Source organism: Eupeodes corollae, chromosome 2, assembly GCF_945859685.1.
Source record: "Eupeodes corollae chromosome 2, idEupCoro1.1, whole genome shotgun sequence".
Lineage (NCBI taxonomy): Eukaryota > Metazoa > Arthropoda > Insecta > Diptera > Syrphidae > Eupeodes > Eupeodes corollae.
The window spans coordinates 140,101,118-140,124,148 of record NC_079148.1 but is presented as its reverse complement, the minus strand read 5'-3'; the positions used below and the strand labels follow the sequence as shown (position 1 = coordinate 140,124,148).

General features: G+C 32.3%; 1 protein-coding gene across 1 annotated transcript in view; it reads left to right on the top strand.

Moving 5' to 3' along the window:
* Positions 1 to 23,031, top strand: part of LOC129944381 (GTP-binding protein Rhes) — a 251,412-nt gene that overhangs the window by 88,958 nt on the left and 139,423 nt on the right. The window contains exon 2 of the mRNA XM_056053764.1: positions 11,089 to 11,146. The gene's annotated coding sequence lies outside the window, so the exon portion shown is untranslated. The remainder of the gene's footprint in view (positions 1 to 11,088; positions 11,147 to 23,031) is intronic.

The window sequence follows — 23,031 nt, the reverse complement described above, 5'->3', positions numbered from 1 at the left end:
AAAGGAGCAGCTGACTATGCAATCGCTAAGAGACCCATCAAAGATACTCAACCAATACAGCTACCTTCTAATATCTTATACTTATAATTGGGCTCCGAAACGCGGAAAGAAGAAAATGGGTAAGATACCGATATGATTTCTTTTTAAACAGCGTAAAATTCCTAAACAAAGTAATTAACAAAGAAATCTTTGCGTATAGAAACTGACGGTGGGGAAAACTTCTTTCCCCTTTTGATAAGGCAAGTAATCCCTTTTGGAAAGTTTCAAAACTGTTAAAAAAAGAGGGTCTAGTATCCCGCTTCTTAAAGTTGAAAACCAGATGTTCATTACACCAACTGAAAAGGCAAATCTTTTTGCAACAAATTTTTCTAAAGGGGGATTTTTTTGAGGTTAGGATTTTCATGCATTAGTATTTGACAGATCACGCGGGATTTCAGACATGGTGTCAAAGAGAAAGATGCTCAGTATGCTTTGACATTTCATCATGAATAGACTTACTAACGAGCAACGCTTGCAAATCATTGAATTTTATTACCAAAATCAGTGTTCGGTTCGAAATGTGTTTCGCGCTTTACGTCCGATTTATGGTCTACATAATCGACCAAGTGAGCAAACAATTAATGCGATTGTGACCAAGTTTCGCACTCAGTTTACTTTATTGGACATTAAACCAACCACACGAATGCGTACAGTGCGTACAGAAGAGAATACTGCGTCTGTTTCTGAGAGTGTTGCTGAAGACCGTGAAATGTCGATTCGTCGCCGTTCGCAGCAATTGAGTTTGTGTTATTCGACCAGATGGAAGATTTTACGCAAAGATCTTGGTGTAAAACCGTATAAAATACAGCTCGTGCAAGAACTGAAGCCGAACGATCTGCCACAACGTTGGCCCTAGAAAAGTTGGCAGAAAATCCGGTTTTTTATCGACAAATTTTGTTCAGCGATGAGGCTCATTTCTGGTTGAATGGCTACGTAAATAGTGACCCATGCATCCCGAAAAATGCACTGTTTGGTGTGGTTTGTACGCTGGTGGAATCATTGGACCGTATTTTTTCAAAGATGCTGTTGGACGCAACGTTACGGTGAATGGCGATCGCTATCGTTTAATGCTAACAAACTTTTTGTTGCCAAAAATGGAAGAACTGAACTTGGTTGACATGTAGTTTCAACAAAATGGCGCTACATGCCACACAGCTCGCGATTCTATGGCCATTTTGAGGGAAAACTTCGGAGAAGAATTCATCTCAAGGAATGGACCGGTAAGTTGGCCACCAAGATCATGCGATTTGACGCCTTTAGACTATTTTTTGTGGGGCTACGTCAAGTCTAAAGTCTACACAAATAAGCCAGCAACTATTCCAGCTTTGGCTATTCCGGCCGAAATGCTCGAAAAAGTTACCCAAAATTGGACTTCCCGAATGGACCACCTAAGACGCAGCCGCGGTCAACATTTAAATGAAATTATCTTAAAAAAAATAAAAAATGTCATGGAACAATTTAACGTTTCAAATAAAGAATCGATGAGATTTTGCAAATTGTATGCGTTTTTTTTTTTAAAGTTCTCAAGCTCTTAAAAAATCACCGTTTATTAACAACACTACTCCAACTCACTTCAGTGACCCTGATACTATTTGTGAAGTTAATAACTCAATAACAACCATCTCTCAATCAGACATAACTTTGCCTCCCTCTTATTTTGTGAACAATAGTAAAACAAGTTTTCTGGCCTTGACAGTATTAATAACACATTGCTAAGACATCTCCCGTGGTAAAAAGTATTTAACAACTATTTTTAATGAGTGCCTCAAACTATGCTATTTCCCAGTTTGTTGGAAAAAAGCGTCGATTATTCCAATTCACAAACCAAGTAAACTTAAAAACGAAATTAATAGCTATAGGCCAATAAGTTTGCTCTGTAGTGTAAGCAAATTGTTAAAAAAAAATAATCAAAGAAAAAATAGTTCTTCCTAGCTTTGAGTTTGGATTCAGACAAAGCCACAATACTATCCAACAAGTTGTAAGGCTTAAAAAACATATAAAATTCAATTACAAAAAATCAACTGGTCACATCATTTTGGACATATAAAAGGCATTCGATACGGTCTGGCATACGGGAGTGCTTCACAAGTTCAAGTTGTTTAATTTTCTCTGATAGAGAGTTTGTGGTCATATTGAACAAAATGTCTTCTTTTACACAGCTACAGTATCCGGTGTACTACAAGGTTCGGTACTCGGACCTATACTTTTCAATATTTTTGTAGCTGACCTTCCTCAAATTGGTGAGAATTTCCAAATTGCCATGTTTGCAGATGATACAGCCATTTTCGCTTCAGGAATTTTGTATAGTGATGTTCACCATACACTACAACAATCACTTAATAAACTCGAAGATTATTTCAAAAAATGGAAAATCAAGATAAATCCTTGAAAACCCAAGCAATATGGTTTTCACGTCGTCGTAAGCCATGTTTTTTATCTGGAAATGTAAATCTTCATTTGAATAAAACTTTAACTTAACTAACTAAAATCAAATTGACAGTTTTTATGAAAAAACGGACTGTAAGATTTTTATATAAAAATTACTGAATATCGAAAACAATATTTTCTGTGAAATAAAATAAGTTTGAAGCCATTATTTTTAATTTTTGAAAAGCTATTTGAGTCGAAAGTAAATTTTTACCAAGTTTTAGTATTGTTTTTTTTTTAGAGTTTTATTTTTTGTAAAAAAAAAACTGTCAATTCGATTTTTCTCAAAATTTGCTTGAATGTTGAAAACAATATTTCTTATAAGTTAAAATTAAAAAATTAGTTAGAAGCTATTATCTCAAATTTTTGAAAAGATATTTAAGTCGAAAATCAATTTTTACCAACTTTTATACATTTTTTTAAGGTTTTTTATTTTTTGTAAAAAAAAACTTTCAATACGATTTTTCTCAACATTTTTCAGAATGTTGGAAACAATATTTCTTATAAGATAAAATAAGTTTGAAGCCATATTTTTAAGTTTTTGGAAAGCCATTTGCATCGATATTCAATTTTTACCAACTTTGAGCAATGTATTTTTTAGATTTTCATTTTTATAAAAAAAAACTTTCAATTCGATTTTTCTGAAAATTTTATCAGGTGTCAAAATTATTATTTTCGTTGCATAAAATTGTTTTGGAGATGAAATCATATTTAAGTCGTAAAATTTTGGAGGTGACACATTTTTTTTTTCACACGCACGCACAGACATCTTTCTAAAAATCTTTTATTTCGACTCTAGAGACCTTGAAACGTCGAGAAATTCAAAATTTTCAATTTGACAAATCGGACCCATTACAATAACTTCCTATGGGAAGTTAATAAATCTTTGCTTCTTTGGACTTAGAAGACAATTGAGAAGTAAAGCCCTCTCTTGAGCACCTTAAATCACCATTTATAAGACACTCATCATCCCGGTTCTCATTTATGGCGCTGAGGTCTGGACCCTGTCAAAGAAAGATGAGAACGTCTTAGGATGCTTCGAGAAAAAAATTCTTTGTGTGAGTTTTGGTCCCGTACGCATAGATGAAGAATGGAGGAGAAGATATAACGACGAACTGTACGGGCTGTACAGCGACACTGACCTAGTTAGCAGAATTAAAGTCCAACGGCTTAGATGGCTAGGTCATGTAGGGCGAATGGACATCAACGCTCCAGCCCAGAAGGTCTTCGAATCCAATCCCGAGGGACGGAGCAGTAGAGGAAGACCGCCACTCAGGTGGCGCATACTTGGTTGAAGATCCCAACAAACTTGGCTTGCGAAACTGAACACAGCTAGCTAGGGACCGAGCAGGCTTGAGTCGCATGTTGGTTGAGGCCCAGGTCCGCCACGGACTGTAGCGCCACCTTAAGTCAGTAAGTAAGTAAAAGTAAAATTAAAAATAAGTCTTAAATAAAATGTCATAGAACACATATATTTATATTATATATTATACCAAACTATGTAAATATTTAAGTATGATCGATCATCTGGCACCTTCTCTTCTCTCACCCTCCTTAAATGCGAGTTGAAAAAAACCTTGAAAATAATTGGAACTTACGAAGTAGAAGTTTTTGATATATTTACCTGCATGCAAAAAAAATACCTACAAAAATTTTTAAATTCTTATTTTTCAACCTTTATTTCAACTTAGTTAATAATAACTTACATTAACTAAATGCCGTTGTTTTGTTTAATTCATTAAAATTCAACTTAATATTTTTAATCCTTCTTCTTCTTAACGCAAAATACTTAGGAACACATAATCCTTGTAAAAGTACATTTAGTAAGTAAAACAGAAAACTCGTGTCAAATGGAGAGAACACTAAAACTACCCCATCCATCATTTTAAATTATTATTATTGCTGTTGTTATGAAGGGACATTATCTTTCTCAAAAAGTTGGTACATTGATATTTCAAAAAAAAAAAGTTCAAGTCTTATGAAAACCCATAATATAACCTCCTATAGTTTTTCTGTGGTTCACACTTAACACAATTTACACAATTTTTTATTATGTTTCAAGCTTCAAGTAAATATAAATCCCTCAAACCCGCAAAAAAAGTTCATAAAACACTTAGATATACCACACACATGACCCTGAAAAAAAAAAAAATACAATAATCCTTTCCCACCCTCTAACAGAATTTTCCATCCTTATCCATAACCTCCAGAAGCCAGAAGACGATGAAGAAGAAGAAAGGGTGTCCCAATCCAAACACTTAAAAAGTTTTTTGTAAAACATTCCATTACATGGTATTTTGCTTCGAGACATTTTATACTAACCTCATACCTCCCTTCCACCCACCTCCCTTTATTAAATTTATTATTTTATACCCTGACATGGCACACATCTTTCAAATTGAATAAAATGTAGTATAGTATATCACATAACAGAATTTATATTTTACTTTCAAGGACAAACAGAATAACAATGGAAATAAAGTTTGGTGGTGGGGTGAAGCCGTTTTGGTTATAGTTTTTTTTAGTTTTTTTTTCCAAAATTTAATTAAACCTTTTCTGAAACTCCTGTCTCTTGCTACTTAAAAATATGTGCTGGAAAACTAAATTTTATCCCTAACCATGTGCAAGTATATTCTGTCACTTTTGAAGGATTTATTTAAATATATGACCAAATAGATCCTTGTTCATGTTATGTGAAGGATAAGTTTTCGTGTGAAACTCAGTCTAAATTAATTAAGTTTATTATTTTAGGAATTGAATAGTATTACTCAAATTTTATAAATAAAAATAACCTGTGTGTTTATGTTTCAAAGCAATACATTTAATATTTTTAATTTTACTTATTACTGAAAATTATTTTAAAAACTTTGTTCAGCTTCGGAAACACATATTCCTGTTTATTTTCATTCTGTTTTAGTTACTTCAAGCTATGAGCTTGAAGCTAATATTTTACTGTACACCAACCGCGCATTCTGTTGATTTTCGAAAACCCTTTTCCAGTTTGGGAACACAATTATTCCTAGTCTCGTATTTCGCGATGTAAACATTAATTTTCATTTGTAAACAAAACTTTTAAAGTTAAAATAAAAACTATTTTCATTAAAAAACTCAATATAAATTCCAATTATTTTATTTGCATTCAAATTAAGAAAAAATGTATTAATAGTTAATAATTTCTTACATAAAGGAAATTAATTCTTACTTAAAATTCGACGCACATACATTTTGAATATCTTCACATTTTAATGAGTTTTAAATATTGAGCTTGCACGTTCGTGAAGTGTGGCTAAAGAAAGTATCCTTGTACTTAAAGTACTAAGAAAATTGTGGTCAATGTTAAACTAATGATCTTTCTTAGAAGTACGGGTACGATTGTTTAATTTGAAGAATGCAATTATGTATTTCACTGGAGATTTTTTTTTTTTTATAATAAACGGGCACTCAAAGGGTTATTAATACAATATCCTTAACATGTTGAAAGTTTAAACACAGTGCGAGCTTAAGAAAAATAGAGAAGGATTAAAGAGTATAGAGAAAAACAGAGCTTGGTAAAGCATTCAGCATTCTCGATGTGCGGTTAAAAAAATAATCTCTATACTTGACGGTAAACGTCCGAAATTTAGCTCAAGGTAAAACTGATGTGCATTCTTAGAAGTATAAGTATTACAGCAGAATTCTTTGAGGGAGGGAATTTGACAGAACACTGTTACGAGTAATAAACATATCGGTAGAACAACGAAAGGCATGAAACATTGCGGCGGTGTTCAAGTGACGTAATTGTTTCAGTTGTAATTCTATCGCCTATCATTTTCAAAGCTCTTTTTTGGATCCTGTCCAAAATACTTAAACTTGTCTTAGGGGCACTTGCCCAAGTTTTGGACGAATGAAGGTTTTGTAAATTGCAGATAGATCGAATGTGATCATTCCATAAGAGGTGATCTGTGATATACATACCGAGTACTGAAAATACTCAGGAATAGCGGCAACGGGGCTGGGTTACGATTTAACGACAGGAGACAGCATTGAGCTTTCGAAGCATTAAATTCTACTCTGTTTTTGATTCCCCATTGTACAATGTTGTCGAGATCAGAATTAAATGAGCTTATCATACGCTGCCGTTGAAGTTCCACATCCGAAGGACAAGGACGAGAATCTAAAAACAAATATGAAAAGCTGAGGGTCCTGTCATCCGCGAAACAATTTAGTGGGTTAAAAGTTTCAGACAAAAGATCATGTATAAAAATAAGAAAGAGCGTTGGAGACAAAACGGAGCACTGGGCACATCAGCGTTTATTTTGTGAATATCAGATTTGAAGTCGTCCAATACTATTTGAAGTCGAAAAAAAAATTTCTAACCCAACGAAGAAGGGATTCATCAATACCAAATGTACGCATTTTCGATAAGAGAGCTTGATCCCAAACTCTATCAAATGCTTTTGAAATAACAAGTGCAATAATCTTGCTTTCTCCAAAACAATGTTAAGATTTGTTCCACTGTTTCCTGAGATAAACCATGAGATCAGTCATTAAGAAGCTGCCGTTTTTCAAGATATTTCTTGATAATCTATCAGCGTTTTCATGACCTTGGAAAGAAGCGACGTGAGTGCTATATGACAATAGTTGGACGGAGAGGAGGATTCACCTTTTTAGGCACAGGCTGGACAAATGCTATTTTCCATCCGCTCTAAAAGAGACTTGTTGAGTAGGAAAGATAGAAAAGTTTACGCAGTGGTTTTGCCAGCTTTGAAGAACACCTCTTCAGAAAATAGCGGGGATACTATCTGGGCCAGCGGATTTGTGAGTGTCAAGATTTTTAAGTACTCTAGCAACTGCACTAGTGCGAAAGAAGATTTGTCTCATAAAATCGTTTACGATCTCAAGAAAAGGAGGACTCAAGACACTCTCTGGTATCGTCTAACTAACAGCAAACTGTGCTGCAAGCATATTGGCTTTATCAATCGAGGTTACATAGGGAATGTCATTGTGGACGAGCGTTGGAACTGAGGATGACGTGCTGTTTCGTATTTTTTTTTACAGATGGCCAGAAATACCTTTGGGACACTGTAGTATTGTTTGCCTTAATTTCTGGTTGCAAAAATTTGGTTCGTCGAATATGACCATTGCAATATTTCTAGCTCGTTTGAACTTATTCCGGAAACTTACATCTCTGAACCTATTAACTTCTTTACAGATCGAATTAAACCATGTTTGAGAAAATATCGATAAAACAATAATAAGACTTGAAACTTTCCGGCGGTGTTCAGGATCAGCAAATATCTCAATAAGAGAACGATCTCCTATCGCTCTTTTCAATTCTTTCCAAAAGACTCAAGTAAGAAAGAATAATAGTTTCGTAAATTACAACCATATCAGAAGGGGTAGGAACTTCTAGAACTAAAAGCTGTTTAGTGTCCTCGATGCAAATACCACCCATGTGGCATTAGAAGATGGTTTCACTTTTGCGATACTAGGCAGAATTGAATTTTCGTAGCATAAAATTCTACATGGTTTTTGATAGCTCATATTGGTCAAAATCAGAATATAAAAAGAGGCTGGGATGCGACCCACACTGATAACTTCCCATCCCGTCTGTCGATTTGTCTTGCTTAAAAGTTTGTTGTATCAATTTTTACCAAATTTGCGTACTATTTTTTGTAGATTTTATTTTTTTATGAAAACACGGACTGTTGGATTTTTATATAAAAATTACTGAATATTGAAAACAATATTTTCTGTGAAATAAAATTAGTTTGAAGCCAATATTTAAAATTTCTGAAAAGATATTTTAGTCGAAAATCAATTTTTATCAACTTTTATACATTTGTTTTTTAGGATTTTATTTTTTTGTTAAAAAAAACCGTATATTCGATTTTCTTCAAAATTCTATCGAATGTTGAAAACAATATTTTCTATAAGATAAAATTAGTTTGAAGCAAATATTTTATAGTTTTGAGAAGATATTTGAGTCGAAAATCAATTTATAACAACTTTTGTTAAATTTTTTTTTAGGTATTTAATTTTTTGTACAAAAACTATCAATTCGATTTTTTTCAAAATTTAACTAAATGTTAACAACAATATTTTTTGAAAGATAAAAGTAGTTAAAAGCCAAAATCTACAATTTTTGAAAAGATATTTGAGTCGAAAATCAATTTTTACCACCTTTTATAAATATTTTTTAAGGTTTTTTATTTTTTGTAAAAAAAAACTGTCTATTCGATTTTTCTCAACATCTTTCAGAATGCTTAAAACAATATTTCTTATAAGATAAAATAGGTTTGAAGTCTGACTTTCAAGTTTCTGAAAAGATATTTGAATCCATATTCAATTTTTACCAACTTTTGTTAATTTTTGTTCGGTTTTTAATTTTTTATAAAAAAACATTCAATTCGATTTTGTTCAAAATTTTACTGAATGTTGACAACAACATTTTTTGAAAGATAAAAGTAAATAAAAGCCAATATCTAAAAGTTTTGAAAAGATATTTGAGTCGAAAATCAATTTTTACCAAGTTTTATTAATTTTTTTTTTAGGTTTTTATTTTTTGTAAAAAAAACTGTCAATTCGATTTTTCTCAAAATTTGTCCTATTTTTGAAAACAATATTTCTTATAAGAAAAAATTAGTAAGAAGCTATTATCTCAAAGTTTTTAAAAGATATTTGAGTCGAAAATAATTTTTTACCAACTTTTGTTAATTTTTGTTCAGTTTTTATTTTTTTGTGACAACAAGATTTTTTGAAAGATAAAAGTAAATTTAAATCAATATCTCAGAGTTTGGAAAAGATATTTGAGTCGAAAATCAATTTTTACCAACTTTTATACTTTTTTTTTTAGGTTTTTATTTTTTGTAAAAAAAATGTCATTTAGATTTTTCTCAAAATTTTATCAGATGTCAAGAACATTATTCGTCGTTGCACAAAATTGTTTTAGAGATGAAATCATATTTCAGTCGTAAAATTTTGAAGGTTACAATTTTTTTTTTTTAGTTTTTTTGATTTATAAAAAAAACCGTTATATTGATTTTTTTCAAAAAATATACATGTTTTGTATCACATTACAATTTATTATATACAATTTAATTCAAGTCTCTAGCGTTTTTGGTTCGTAAGATATTTAGGGTTAACCAAAATTTTCACCTTTTTTTTAAACTGCTATGGTAAAAAAACCACCCACGGAATTTTCTTGAGAGCCCTTTCTGCATCTTTCTGCCTTATTATCTGTATAACAAAATTTATTTGAAGTCGATATCTCTTCTGGTTCTTGAGCTATGGACGACGAAAAAAACGTCGCGAACGTACGTACACACGCACGCACAGACATCTTTCTAAAAATCTTTTATTTCGACTCTAGGGACCTTGAAACGTCGAGAAATGTCAAAATTTTCAATTTGACAAATCGGACCCATTACAATAACTTCCTATGGGAAGTTAATAAGCTTATCATAAGAATCTAAAAAATAATACGAAAAGCTGATGATACTGCTATTAAGTGGGTTAAAAGTTGCTGACAAAAAAGTTGCAAGACAATAAGGAAGAGTGTTGGAGACAAACCGGAACCCTAAGGCATACCAGTGTTAATTTTGTGGATATCACATTTAAACCCATCAAATATTAATTGAATTGACCGGTCTGAATGGTAATTTCGAGTTTAATAAAGAAGAGATTGCATGCGCTTTTGAAAACAGAGCTTAGTGCCAAACTCTATCAAATACCTATGAAATATGAAATGCAATAACCTTACATTCTCCGAAACGATTTAAATATTTGTTCCACTGTTTGGTAAGATAAACCATCGTTGGACCTATTGCTACGAAAACCATACTACTGGTCATTAGGAAGCTTTCGTTCTCAAAAATATTTGTCAAGCTAAAAATTAATCAGCGTTTTAATGACCTACAAAAAATTGACAAGAGTGCAAAGGGACTTTAGTTAGAGGGTGAGGATAGGTTGTCTTTTTTAGGGACAGGCTCAATAAATGCTGTCTCGGAAAGAGAACTGTAGAAGAAGATAGATGGAAAAGCTTACCCAGTGGTTTTGCTGGAATGAAATAACACCTCTTAAGAATAATCGCAGCGCTACTTTACGGGCCAGCGGGTTTGTGTATGTCAAGGTCTTTTAGTACTCTTGCAGCTCCACGAAACCAAAAGAAAATCCGTCCAATAGAATCATTTATGCTTCAATTAAAGGGCGTTGTTCCCCTTACCGTGTCATGTGTTGTCTTTTGGATAGTGCCTAGAAATGGATGACAATCTTCCCAATTATGAACCAAGCTAACCGTTTGCAAGGTGATGCAACAGTTCGTTAAGAACTAAGATGGAGGGACCTACAGTTTTATGCCAAAAATTACTCTTAGAGGAGCGCTCGTGAAAAAAACTTAAGATGGCACAGGCATGGATTGAAAGAAAGCCTTTTACATGACAGTCTTACGCCACGGGTATTACTTATTTTCGTCAAACTAATCGAAATTATGTAATTAAGTTTTAGTGACTGTATTTTTCTTTGCTTTCAAAAAATGTTTTTTTTTTTATATTTTCTAAACATCAACTTTTCTGAATGGAAATAACTTTACACGTTTATTTTTTAATTGAGAAATAATTAAAGGAATACACTTTTTTATTTCAGCTTTGGACATCTTTAAACAATGCACATTTTGTATTAAAAATATAAAAACAAAACTGCTGTAAGTATTATTAAAAAAACTTATATTCTTTTATATCAAACAATTCATTTCACAACATTTAAAAACAAAACAAAAGTTTACAGGAAAGACAACTTATTTCATTTTTCGTGTAAATATAGGTTTACAAATTTCTCACAAACACTAATATTTTTCTATTTTTAAAATGGAGGAGAATTTTTTCCGAAGTAAATTTGATTAAATTCTCACGAAAAAGTGAAGGAAAATGAAATTCTCTTAAATCACATGAAATAACTTACGTCAAGAATTTTTCATCCTGAAGCAAGAAAACTGAAAAATAAAAAAATATATTTATATAAGATTCTTGAAACACCAACCAATTGTGGATGTGACACTTGACAGTCATATTAATTTTGATTAAATACAATAATTCCAAAAAATTGGAATAAAAGATTTATTTTATCTCTGAATTTCTATTTTCTAGTAATTTTATTTCAAAAGTAAAAAAAATAAAATATTTAAATAAAGAGAAAAAAATAAACCTAAAAACACAAAAATTCCGGGAAAATCTATTGTTTTTTAAACTGTGATGTGTTTCAACGATATTTCTTATTTGTTCATTTATTTTTAACTGATTAAAGAAAATTTAACAGTTTTGAAAAGACGAAATTCTGTAATTAAAGAACAAATTGGAAAAAAAATGTGTGAACATGTTTAAAAAAGCAGAATTTTTGAAATTTTAAAACGTTTAAACAAATAAGCCCTGAGAAGTTTTTGTATTCGTTAAAGAAGCAGAGACATTTTAGAAGCGTAAAAGTCGAATTTGAAGTTTTATTTTTAAAGTACTTTAAAACGATTAATTTTTAATCATACAATGATCTATTCTCCATCAGCCATGACTTTGTCACTTCAAAAGTAATACATTATTTTTCTGTAGCTTTTTTTCTCTTTGCAAAACAATCAACTTCAAATGAAAAACTTTTGTCACCTTTTTAAGTCCTTTAAACCTCATATACCTTTTCTTACCAAAGTCTACAGAACGAAAGAGCTTAAGAATACAAAAATTGATATCAATAGTCTTGGTGACACCCTTGAGACATTTTTAGCTTAAAACTCATATTATTATTATTGACATATTAATACCTAGAAAAGTCTAATGGTTTTGGCAAAGTGTGTTGAATAATCGGAATGGGATGGGATAAGACCCTAGAAAAATCATATATTAAAATCATATGCATTTAATGTTTATTGTTTTGGGTTGAAAATAAAACATATTCCCAAAAAAGTACCTTTTGATGGTCTCTATAGAACTGACATATATTATATGCACACATTTTATTAATGTAAGATTTTGACAGGTACGTAAAGGCTGATACTCTTTTTATTTGGAAGTCGATGAACCACACCGATAAGGTTATTGTATTCGACAGCATCTTCATCAAGATGTCTCGAGGGAATTTACTTAGTAAAGCTGCCTAAGATTTGTTTGGAAGTCTTTCCAATAACAAAACAATAAAACGAAAGTTACATTTAAATACAAGTGGATGTGTAAATAAACCTAAACAAAGGATACACTACGAATCACTCGGTTAAGTATTAAACAAACATTTTAATCGTTGTGTATTTTGAAAATAATTTTGGAATTCAATAATTTAGTTTGAAGAATTATTTAAGTTAACTTTAATAAGTTCCACAAGGTTTTATTTCTGTCAATAAAATTTTAGTTTTTCAATTCTGTTTAATTTTCGAGGCTTTCTTAATTCATAAAGCAATTTTTTGTTCTGTAAATGTGTGACTATCTTCAATATTCAGTTATATTGTAGCATTTCTTAAATTTAAGAAAAATCTTCAAAAGTTGTAAGATTTTTGGTCAGTAAAGTTGGAAACACCACAACAAAATTTTGAACTTTTTGTGCTAATTTAATGCTCTTAACCCAGCTCACTTCAAAACTATCTTCCCACTTAAACTTGTGGTGATCCCAACTTGGCGCCAAGCTGGAAACACCACACCTAAAGGTTCGAAATTTAAAAAAAGTAATGATGAAAATATTTAGGGTGCTTTTTGGGCCCCTAAGTTCGTGATATCTCGCATTGTCAAAAGTCACAAATCTTAAATTTTTGGAGACTATTTATGAGATAATTTGAAAAATCTTTATAGTAATAAAGGAGTAATTATAAATGAGTAAAGCTTGTCAATTCTTAGTTTGGTGGAAGTAAAGTCATCAAGAATCGATATTTGCCACAATTTTTGATGTAATGGAGATTTTTTAATCAAGCCCAAAAATAGCCTTAAATTTCCATTTTTTCATTTTCCAAATTTTGTTTGATTTAAAAAGTCTAGAAAAATTACAGCTTCGATAAAAGTTAGGGATAAGTTCTTCAGGTCCCAATCTGGAGAGAACTAAGGAGCCCAAAAATAGCTGTGAATTGCACCTTTGTTAGTTTTTTAAATTTAGTTTAGTAAGTTTCCAAACATTTCAGCTTTGAGACTTTTTTTAAGGGCTTTCAATCCGGAGTTTCAAAAACTTAGGAACCCAAAAAGAGACCCAAATATCCCCATAATTTTTGTTTTAATTTTGAACCTTAAGGTGGAGTGTTTTCAGCTTGGCGCCAAGTTGGGATGACCAAAAGTGTATATCCAATCCATTGCCACTTACGTCTTCGTATTATAGATTATATAGGTTCCTGACCTGTCCTTCTATGAAGGACCTCATTTGAAATACGATTTGGCCAGAAAATCCTAAGGATGTTACGAAGACATATATTTACGAAGGTTTGCAGATTTCTTGCTATGGCAGAATTAACCTTCCAAGTGCTGCACCAATTAAAAAGCACAGATACGACATTTGTGGGAAACAGTCGTAGCTTTGTTCTGAAGCTGATAGAGTTGAATAAATAAAATTGGTTGGCGCAACAGTCCAATTTCATGACAAGAAGCGATGCTTCCATCGAATTAAAAGCTTTCCACTTTTTCCACTGGTTGCGAGAAAATATTTATTTGGGAGGATGGTCGGGTTCCGAGGCTGATCATTTTTGTTTTGCCGGAATTAATCATCAGCCCCACAACTTCTGCTTCTCTCTCCACACTTATTGTCATTTGATGGAGATCCAAGATCCTATGAGGAAGGAAGTAAGCAAACATTGTCCGCGTTATCCAAGTGCTTTAAATAGGATATAGGATATTGGATCCCTCTGCTACCTGACAAAACTGAGCGCAGTACATCGTTTATCACCAAAAAAAACAACATTGGCAACAGAATACAGCCCTGTCTGACTCCGCTTCGGATTTTAAAATCATCTGACAACCTACCATCGTGCAGAACGTGACACTTGGATCCATCATAGGCTGTTTTAATAATAGCAATAAGATTTTCTGGGATGCCTTTCCTCCGCAAACCCAACTTGTTAACGCTATCAAAGACCTTCTCAATGTTGATGAACAGCAAGTGTAGTGGTGATTGATATTCAACGCATTGTCCAATAATGATCCGCAGGGTGTTAATATGATCAATACAGGAGGATTCAGCGAAATCCTCAAGGTGTTCTCTGATGCGTTCCAGTATAACTTTTGCTACTATTTTGTAACGGATGGTACAACGCAAATTCCTCTCCAGTTTTCGCACTTGGCAAGAATTCATTTTTTTGGGAGCTTGACGATAATTGCCTTCTTCCACTCATGGGGGAAGCTTTCGGTGGTCTAGGCTTTTTTCATGAGCGGATGAAGCAGTTCGCTTGATGACGTTGGCGCTGCTTGTAATAGCTCTGCGTGAATTCCATCAAGTCCTACCTCTTTGTTGTTCTTAAATGATTTAAATGCGGCAACTATCTCATCTTTACTGGAAGGTGCGGTGTGGATTCGGGTATAAGTTTCTTCAGGCGCTTCAGAATGTATCGGTTGCACGTTCTTTGCAAACATTCGGTTTAGAGCCGAGGAAAAGTGTTCTTTCCACCTTCTGACTTGCTCATCCACCGAACTTATCACAGTACCGTCTACTTCTTTCATCAGGTGTTGCTTTGAGCTGTGTGTACCGGGCAGCTCTTTGGTAATTCTGTAAACGTTCCTGCTGTAGCACCTGTTTGCAACATCTTCTGCTTTTTGCGCCAATCCATTGATGTAGTTACGCTTGTCGCGGCGCACACTGCGGTGAACCTCTCTCTTTTTCATGCGATACGAGGACTCCAGCTCGTTTTATTCCTCTTGTGCAGCAGTTATTGGAGCCCTTAGCTGTTTGAGTTCGTTGGTCCTTACTGAAGATTCTTTTGAAAGCCAAGTGTTGTTGCTTCGTTTTTTCCGACTAACTATTCTGTCAGCACCTGAAATGAGAACATTTTTTACAGCATTCCAATGATGTTCGATGCCGTCATGTACTGTGCTGCTGATTGCTCTCATTTCGTGTGGCAGGTGGTCCCTAAATTGTTGACGGATCGTGGGATCCTTTAGTCTGGCGATGTTGAACTTGGGGCCTCGTGTTTTTTCGTTGGATCTTCGAACTGTAGCTGTACGCAATCTTAGGGTAGCTATCATTAATTGGTGGTAACGCGCAAGTCCCATGTCGGCTCCTCTCCTTTTTCGGACAGCCAAGAGAATGCATCTAAAGCGTCGACTAATCGCGAAGTGGTCAATTTGGTTGGAAGACGCTTGCCTGTCCATCGACACCCAGATAATTTTACTCGTTTAGCACATTTTGCGTTGCAATCCATCTTGTAAGTCGTTTCTGTAACATTGTTGTGAAGATGTTATATGTTGCATTTAGAAAAGAGATTCCTCGATAGTTCGCTGCATCCAACAAGGATCCTTTTTTGTGTAGCGGGAATATTACAGCAGTCCAGAATTCATCTGCTGGAAGATTTGTTTTTGTACTACGATTTAATAGAGCTCCACAGCAGGCTTCAGGCATTTTAAAGGATTTTTTTTCTTGAAGAATGTTGCAAGGAAAAATAAAAAAAGGCTTTAAGCAAGTGAATCATAGTGTCTATTTTTTTCTTTGTGCTTCTAAAAGAGAAAATATGGTAGGTACCTTTACCCACTCCTTCGATTTTGTCCCAAAGGCACGTGAGATTTTGAAAGAAGCGGCTTCTGCTGCTGCTGCTGTGTGGTGAACCTTAAATTTATACACAAAAAGGAATCTATATTTTTTTTCTTCGTAATGTGAACATAATATGGGTATAATGTAATTCAATGAAACAGTGGCATCATATAGGTACACATTACATATATTTTATACCTAATATATATTGAAAGCACTCTCTTCTTGTTTTTTTTTTTAAAGATATTTTGTTAACTCTTTTAAGAGGATGTGCGAAATAATATGTACCTATTTGTAGCTTATTGTAAAGGATTTCAACTATATGCATAGCACATCTCACCTCCTCCGCACTCACTCTGGCCCCGATGGGAATTGTCCTGATGGTCCTTTGGAAGAAAAAGCATCTTACGGTGTGTTTTTATTTTATTTATTTTTTTCTTTGGCCCACCATCCACTCTTTCACCACTCCCCTATTGGGATTTAACTCAACTAAGAAAGCACAAAAGTAAACCTTTCTCACGGCTCTTCTATATGTGAACGGCATTGTAAATTTATATTTCTTAAAGGTTTTATCATGTGAATATAAATTTTACTTTCATAGAAGAGTACGTAGGTTGATATCATGTCTTAAACACTTAATACACTTAAAGAAAAACAAGTTTAGCCTTGTTTTGTGAAAGGGTCTATGTAAATATTATAAATTATTAATTTTATTTGGTAGAATAAATCCTAATGTAAATTTTAATAGGCATGATTTAGTAAGTAGAATGATTTTGTTCTAGAACCTTTACGCCATTGGGATTCCTAAGGATATCCTTGAGGAATTTTAAGCTCACTTGACAAGGGTGTTAACTATAAGAATGGCGTTATAATTAATAGGTAAAATCAATTATGGGTCCTTTTTTGTTTACTTTCTGTTCATACTTAATTTTTTGTCAGTGTATTCATTGGAGTGTCATGATTTTCAATCGATATCAGATTATCTCAGCAATTTCTATATTGAATTGTTTAATATTCAAGGTAAGTCAAAGGAGATATTAAGTACAAGGATCTCTTTTTAATGTCAGATATATGTGAGTTCCTTTGGTGATGCATTATATACAAACTAAGCTTTAAGAGGGTAAACATTATATCCAGATTTCAGAACTCATCATTCTCTCTAAATGCACGTGTTTGCATTAATATTCGAAGTATACACTCTAAGTGCAAAAATATAGTATTCCACAAATATTTATGTTTCTGATTTTGTCTGAAGATGACTTTTGACTGCACAAATTATTATAATTTTATTCTTCATAATCACCAAAAAACAAAAACAAAGAAACTAAATTTATGTATAAATATTTTTATTTTCTCAAAAATGAGAGAAAATGAACTTTTAAAATGTTTGATGTTGAAAGAGTTTCAACTTTTCTTGTTATTGGTATGCTCGAGTACATAAGTCAATTATACACGTTCCTACATATATTTTATAAATCTTTTTTGCAATAGATCTTTCTTATAGATATACGAGTAGATACCTGTGTATCCTCCTTTTTTTATTTGTTTCAACATTATGAAGAAAAACAGGAAATTTAATTCAAATAGTTTTCTTCATTTCCTAGAAATATCTGAATAGTTTCTCTGTGTATATTTATTTGTTTTGTTCTTTTTGAAGTTTGAAATTAGGTTTTCATTTGAATTTTTGAATCTTCATAAGTTTAACCATTTCAGCTGTGAAAAAGCACTTTAAAATAAAATAAGATATGGCAAATTCCATTGATAAATAATACATATCTATGTGGTATGGATTTCGAATTGAAACTTGTGGAAACGTTTGTTGAGAAAGGAGAATATTATTCTTTGGAAATCCTTTTACCTATTTTCAATAGTTTTATAGTTAGCGAAATGCTGGATGATAGCAACCTTAGAGTGAAACTAGCTTTAAAGATGGAAAAGAACAATTATTGGGAAGATAGCTTTGAAAAAGTACTTTTTTCGAAAAAACATAGGCAATTATATTTCTTTGGAAAATTGTAAATTTTGTTAAGCTCACACATTTCTTTACCTGTTTTCCAAATACTAAAAGGAGCAATAACGATTTTGTAACAAAAAGATATGTTTTATCTAGTTAAAAATGAGCATTGATTTTTGGAATTTGTTTTTGAATAAAATCGTTTTTAAATTTGAAATAAAAGAAAATACATCAAAAATAATAAAAGTGAAATAATTTATACCAAAAATATTGTTTTACTTCGAAAAGATTCCGAATTATTAATTTTGTGAAGTTTGACATTTATCTGACCTTAACCCTTTAAACACTGGATTTAAAACGTTCAAGGTGTTTGCTCTCTCTAAGAAGATCGCATATTAGCTCGATAATAGGTGTCATAACTGGACATTGTCTAATAGAAAAGCACGCCACGAGACTAGGGGTATTCTCAAATGACTTTTGCAGAAGCTGTAGGGACGAGGAAGAGGAAGAAACTGTTCTTCATCTTCTCTGCACATGCCCTGCTCTAGCTCGAAAACGCAAGAATTACCTAAGAGAATTCTTCTTTAACGATCTAAACGATCTAAATCATATCGGTATAATCAGCCTCTCACGTTTCGTAAGGGACTCAAGCTGTTTCGATTGACCTTAGGAGGAAGCCTCAAGATTCATGTGGTATCACAATGGGCCATTAAACTGGCCTAAGTGTGTCCGTTTCCATCTTGGACAGCCACTATAACCTAAACTAACCTAACCCTTTAAAAACTCTTTTCCTTTTTACCGGATAAAAATATGAAGGGGTGGTGAAAAAAGGTAAAAAAAAATGTTTTTGAATGTTATTCGTAAACTAAAGGTTGTTTTTAATGTAAACATTATTGCACATGTTTTTCTAAAGAAGCAAATTATGATTTTTGCTTACAGTTCAGAAACTTGGAGGAATAATGGTTCGCAATTCAAAAAATCCATGTATTTAGGTGGGGACTATTTTCCAATCTTAGACTTAGTTTTCTAATTCGAAATAATATTCAGAGATTAAACAATATAAACAAACTCCACAACCAGAAAAAAAAAAGTATATTACTTTTGGATATTTTGCAACGACTATTTCTCACGTACGTTAATATGATCCATTTTGTGTAGAATTAGCTGAACAAAAATGTGTAACTAAAAGTTTTTGTCAAAAAACTACAGTTTTTAGAAATTTGAATGAAGTTTACTTAACCCCCTTCACCCCCCTCCCCCTAAGTTTTGCTTCTGTTTTCTAAACTTCTAAAACTTTTAAGAGAGTTCTAAGAAAGTATAAATGAAGCTTTCAAAGTGAAAGTCTAACCTTCCTGGGCGATTAAAATATAATAGATCTTTTTGACTTCTTTTGAAACTGACCTTAAGTTGATTTTTTTTTACATTTATATTTAAATGTATTTTAAAAAAAAATATTCTAGTAATTTGTTTGATTTTTTTTAACATAACATTAAGTTTTATGTATGTAAATACATTTAAGTTTGTAATAAATTAAGATTAAAATAAAGTGCGCAACTGGATCGCTCGAATTTTCCCCTGTTACACTCTGTTACTAAAGATAACTAATATTTTGAAATTTAAAAAAATATAAATTAACTATCAAAATCAGTTATCAGTTAGTGATTCTATGGGACCAATCTTTTTTTGCACTCGCACTGTGGCGAGAGCCCTAAAGGTCTCAACATACATTAATCCGCTCGTCCAGATGGTACACCTGATGTTGTTCTGAAGAGGTGTTTATCAACGCTGGAAAAAAACACGCCGTTAGCTTTTTCATCTGTCCTATTCCTCAGGTCTCGTTCCGAACGGATGGAAAACAGCATTTGAGAATCCTTTTCACCCTCTAATAACCGACTGATTGCACAAACGTCGCTTTTTCCAAGGTCATGGAAACGAAAAAATATCTCTTCTTAATGACCGGCAGTACGGCTTTCGCAGCAATAGGTCCACTGGTGATCTCATGGTTCATATAACCGAACGGTGGTTGCACTTGATATTTCAAAAGCATTTAATAGGGCATCAGGCTCTCTTATCGAAAATTCGTGCTTTCGGTTTTCATGAATCTCTCCTTTATTGGATTAGTAATTACCTTTGGAATCTTTCTGAAAACCGCAAAATAAATGCTGGTGTACCTCAGGGCTCCGTTCTATCTCCAACACTTTTTCTCATTTTTATTAATGATCTCCTGTCTGCAACTTCTAATCCAATACATTGTTTTACTAACGATAGTACTCTTAGCTTTTCATATTCGTTTTCAGATTCACATCCCTCTTCTTCGGATTTGGAACTGCAAAATATGATAAGCTCATTAAATTCTGACATGCAATGGGGATAAGAAACCTTGTGGAATTTAATACCTCGAAAACCCAACGATGTCTTGTTTCGTTAAACCATTGTATTTCGAAGGCACTTGCATCGAGGGGACTGAACATCTCGATATTCTTCAAAAAATGGCGCAAGATGTTAAGGTTTTCTAAGGTGATGCAAGAAGTTTTTCTATCCCTCTAATCTGGCTGTTATCGTCCTTATATACGTCTATAAACTTATATACGTCCAAAACTTATCTGGGCTGGTGCTCCTTCAACTTACTTAAGCCTCTTCAACAGTATTGAACGTAGAGCATTTAGATTGATTGGTGATATTACCATTAAAAGATCATTTACGTTGCTTCTTCTTCTTTAACCGTATTTTTAATGATTTTTGCTCTAGAGAAATAACCAGTTGCATTCCTCATTTAAACATTTTAACAGTAATACTCGCGATTCTAGAAATGCTCATCAATATATCCTCGAGACCAACTTCGGTCGTACTTTCAAATACAGAGAATCGTTCTTTAGCCGTACTATGCGAATGTGGAATATCTTGCCACACTGTGTCTTTCCCAGCCAATTCAATATTTAAGAATTCAAAACCAATGTGCACTGACACCCCCTTTCAAGCCCTCTTACCTTTTACTAATGCTCACACTGTGTCCACATAATAACTGTAGTATTATCCCCTTCAGTGTGCGCTTATTATAAAAAAAAATAGTTTGTTTTCAAAAAATGCCATTAATCACAAAACCTTGATTCGAAAATTCTCAGTCTTTTTTATTTAATTTTTTTGTTTAAGTTCAAAAATATATAAAAAAATAATAAAATAATACAAATGTTAAACATATATCAATAATTTCTAAAATTTAATTTTCGTTAAAAAAAAAGTCGGATTTTTGAGATAATTATCGGATTTTGGAAAAAAAAGAAATTTAATCCTTTTTTTTAAATCTATAAAGTAAAATAGGCCAAGTTAAGTAAAAAAAATCGAAAACAATTTTCGGTTAGTTTCAATTCAAAAAATGGAACTTTCTTTTTTTTAACAACAAATTTGTGTTGAAACAACTTTTATTTTTAGTCTTGAAAAAATGAAAATTTGCCTCACGCGAATTGGCTTATAACCTTAATTTCCAACTCAATAGACTTAATGGTTTAAGTAGTAGGGGTATGGTCACAAATAGGTAAATGGACGGACTTGAGGGACATATGTTATGTTATATTTGATTAAAATCTCTAGTTCGAAAAATTGGATAAATTAGAATACAACATGAAAATGTTCGAAAAATTAGAATTTTGATGTTTTTAAAACTTTTTAGAAGTAATTCCTAAAAATTTGATTTGATTTAATATATAAATGAATAGCCCCCAGCATTTTATGGTATGTAGGTTTTATTCAGAAATCAACACTCATCTTAAAAATTAATTGCTGTTTATCCTTGACTCGCATCAACGGAGTCGTTTTGGACTCTCAGTTGGTTTTCATGAATTTTTTCTGCCAATACACAAAGAAGTGCAACAGTCCTTAGCACCAAATCTCTAAAATTTATAGTTTTTGAGCCATAAGTTGTTGAAATTTACAATCTTTTATAAAATTTGGATCTAAAATATAATACGGAAAATCAAGTATACTTAAACCTCAACTATTAGCCTCTCAAAAATTATAAATCTTACCAGTATTTTGATGATGATTTGTTTGAAATTGAAATTCGTATACAATTTGCAATTTTTTTTTTTCGTTAGTTCTGTTATTTTCTAGATAATTGCAAACAAATTGAAAGTATTTGTATAGAACGGTTTAGTGGTCTGTATAACTCTTTTTTTTAGTATTAAAAAAGCGTAATGATAACTTTTAGAGCGTTTTTTTTCTGAACACTTCACTGGGACGGAGATAATACTATAGATTGTTGGAGCTATATATATATTCAACATTTTGTTTGTGAGATTTCGAATAAATCTCTGCAACGTCCCCTACAAACACAAAAAGTCGTTAAAAAAAAACAATTTTAAAGTAACTTTGCATGCATAAAAAACTAACAAAAAAAAAAGTGGAATTAAACCTATAACATGGGAACAATGTTCAACAATTTTCAAAAACTAGGTAGTACTTTTATGATAAATTTTCATTTTCTTAAACTCGAACATTGTGTCGAAATTTCTCTTCAATTTCAGGGTTGAAAAAACACTTTATCTCAATATTCAAAAACATCTGTTACAGTAAATTTCACGGTTTTTTATGATTTTAAAAATAAAACCAAATAACATATAGAAGACACTTAAAATGCCATATTTAGAACTTTTACAAGTTACTAGTTCAAAAAAATACTTTTTAAATTGTTCTGCCTACTTCACTTAAAAACCGTATGAAAATGACTTTTAACTTTATGTTACATATAAGAACGCTTGAAGTAATAGAGATTTTTTCAATAACTGAATTAAAACCAAAATATTAAAACTTTTCGAATACGAAATGGCTCTTTAAACCATATATGACAGTTTGTGATTCTGAAATGGGATTCAAAAATCTGCTACAGCAAAAAAAGAAAACTATAATTTGATTTCAGATAAAAATCTTAGTTGACTATAATTTAAAAAAAA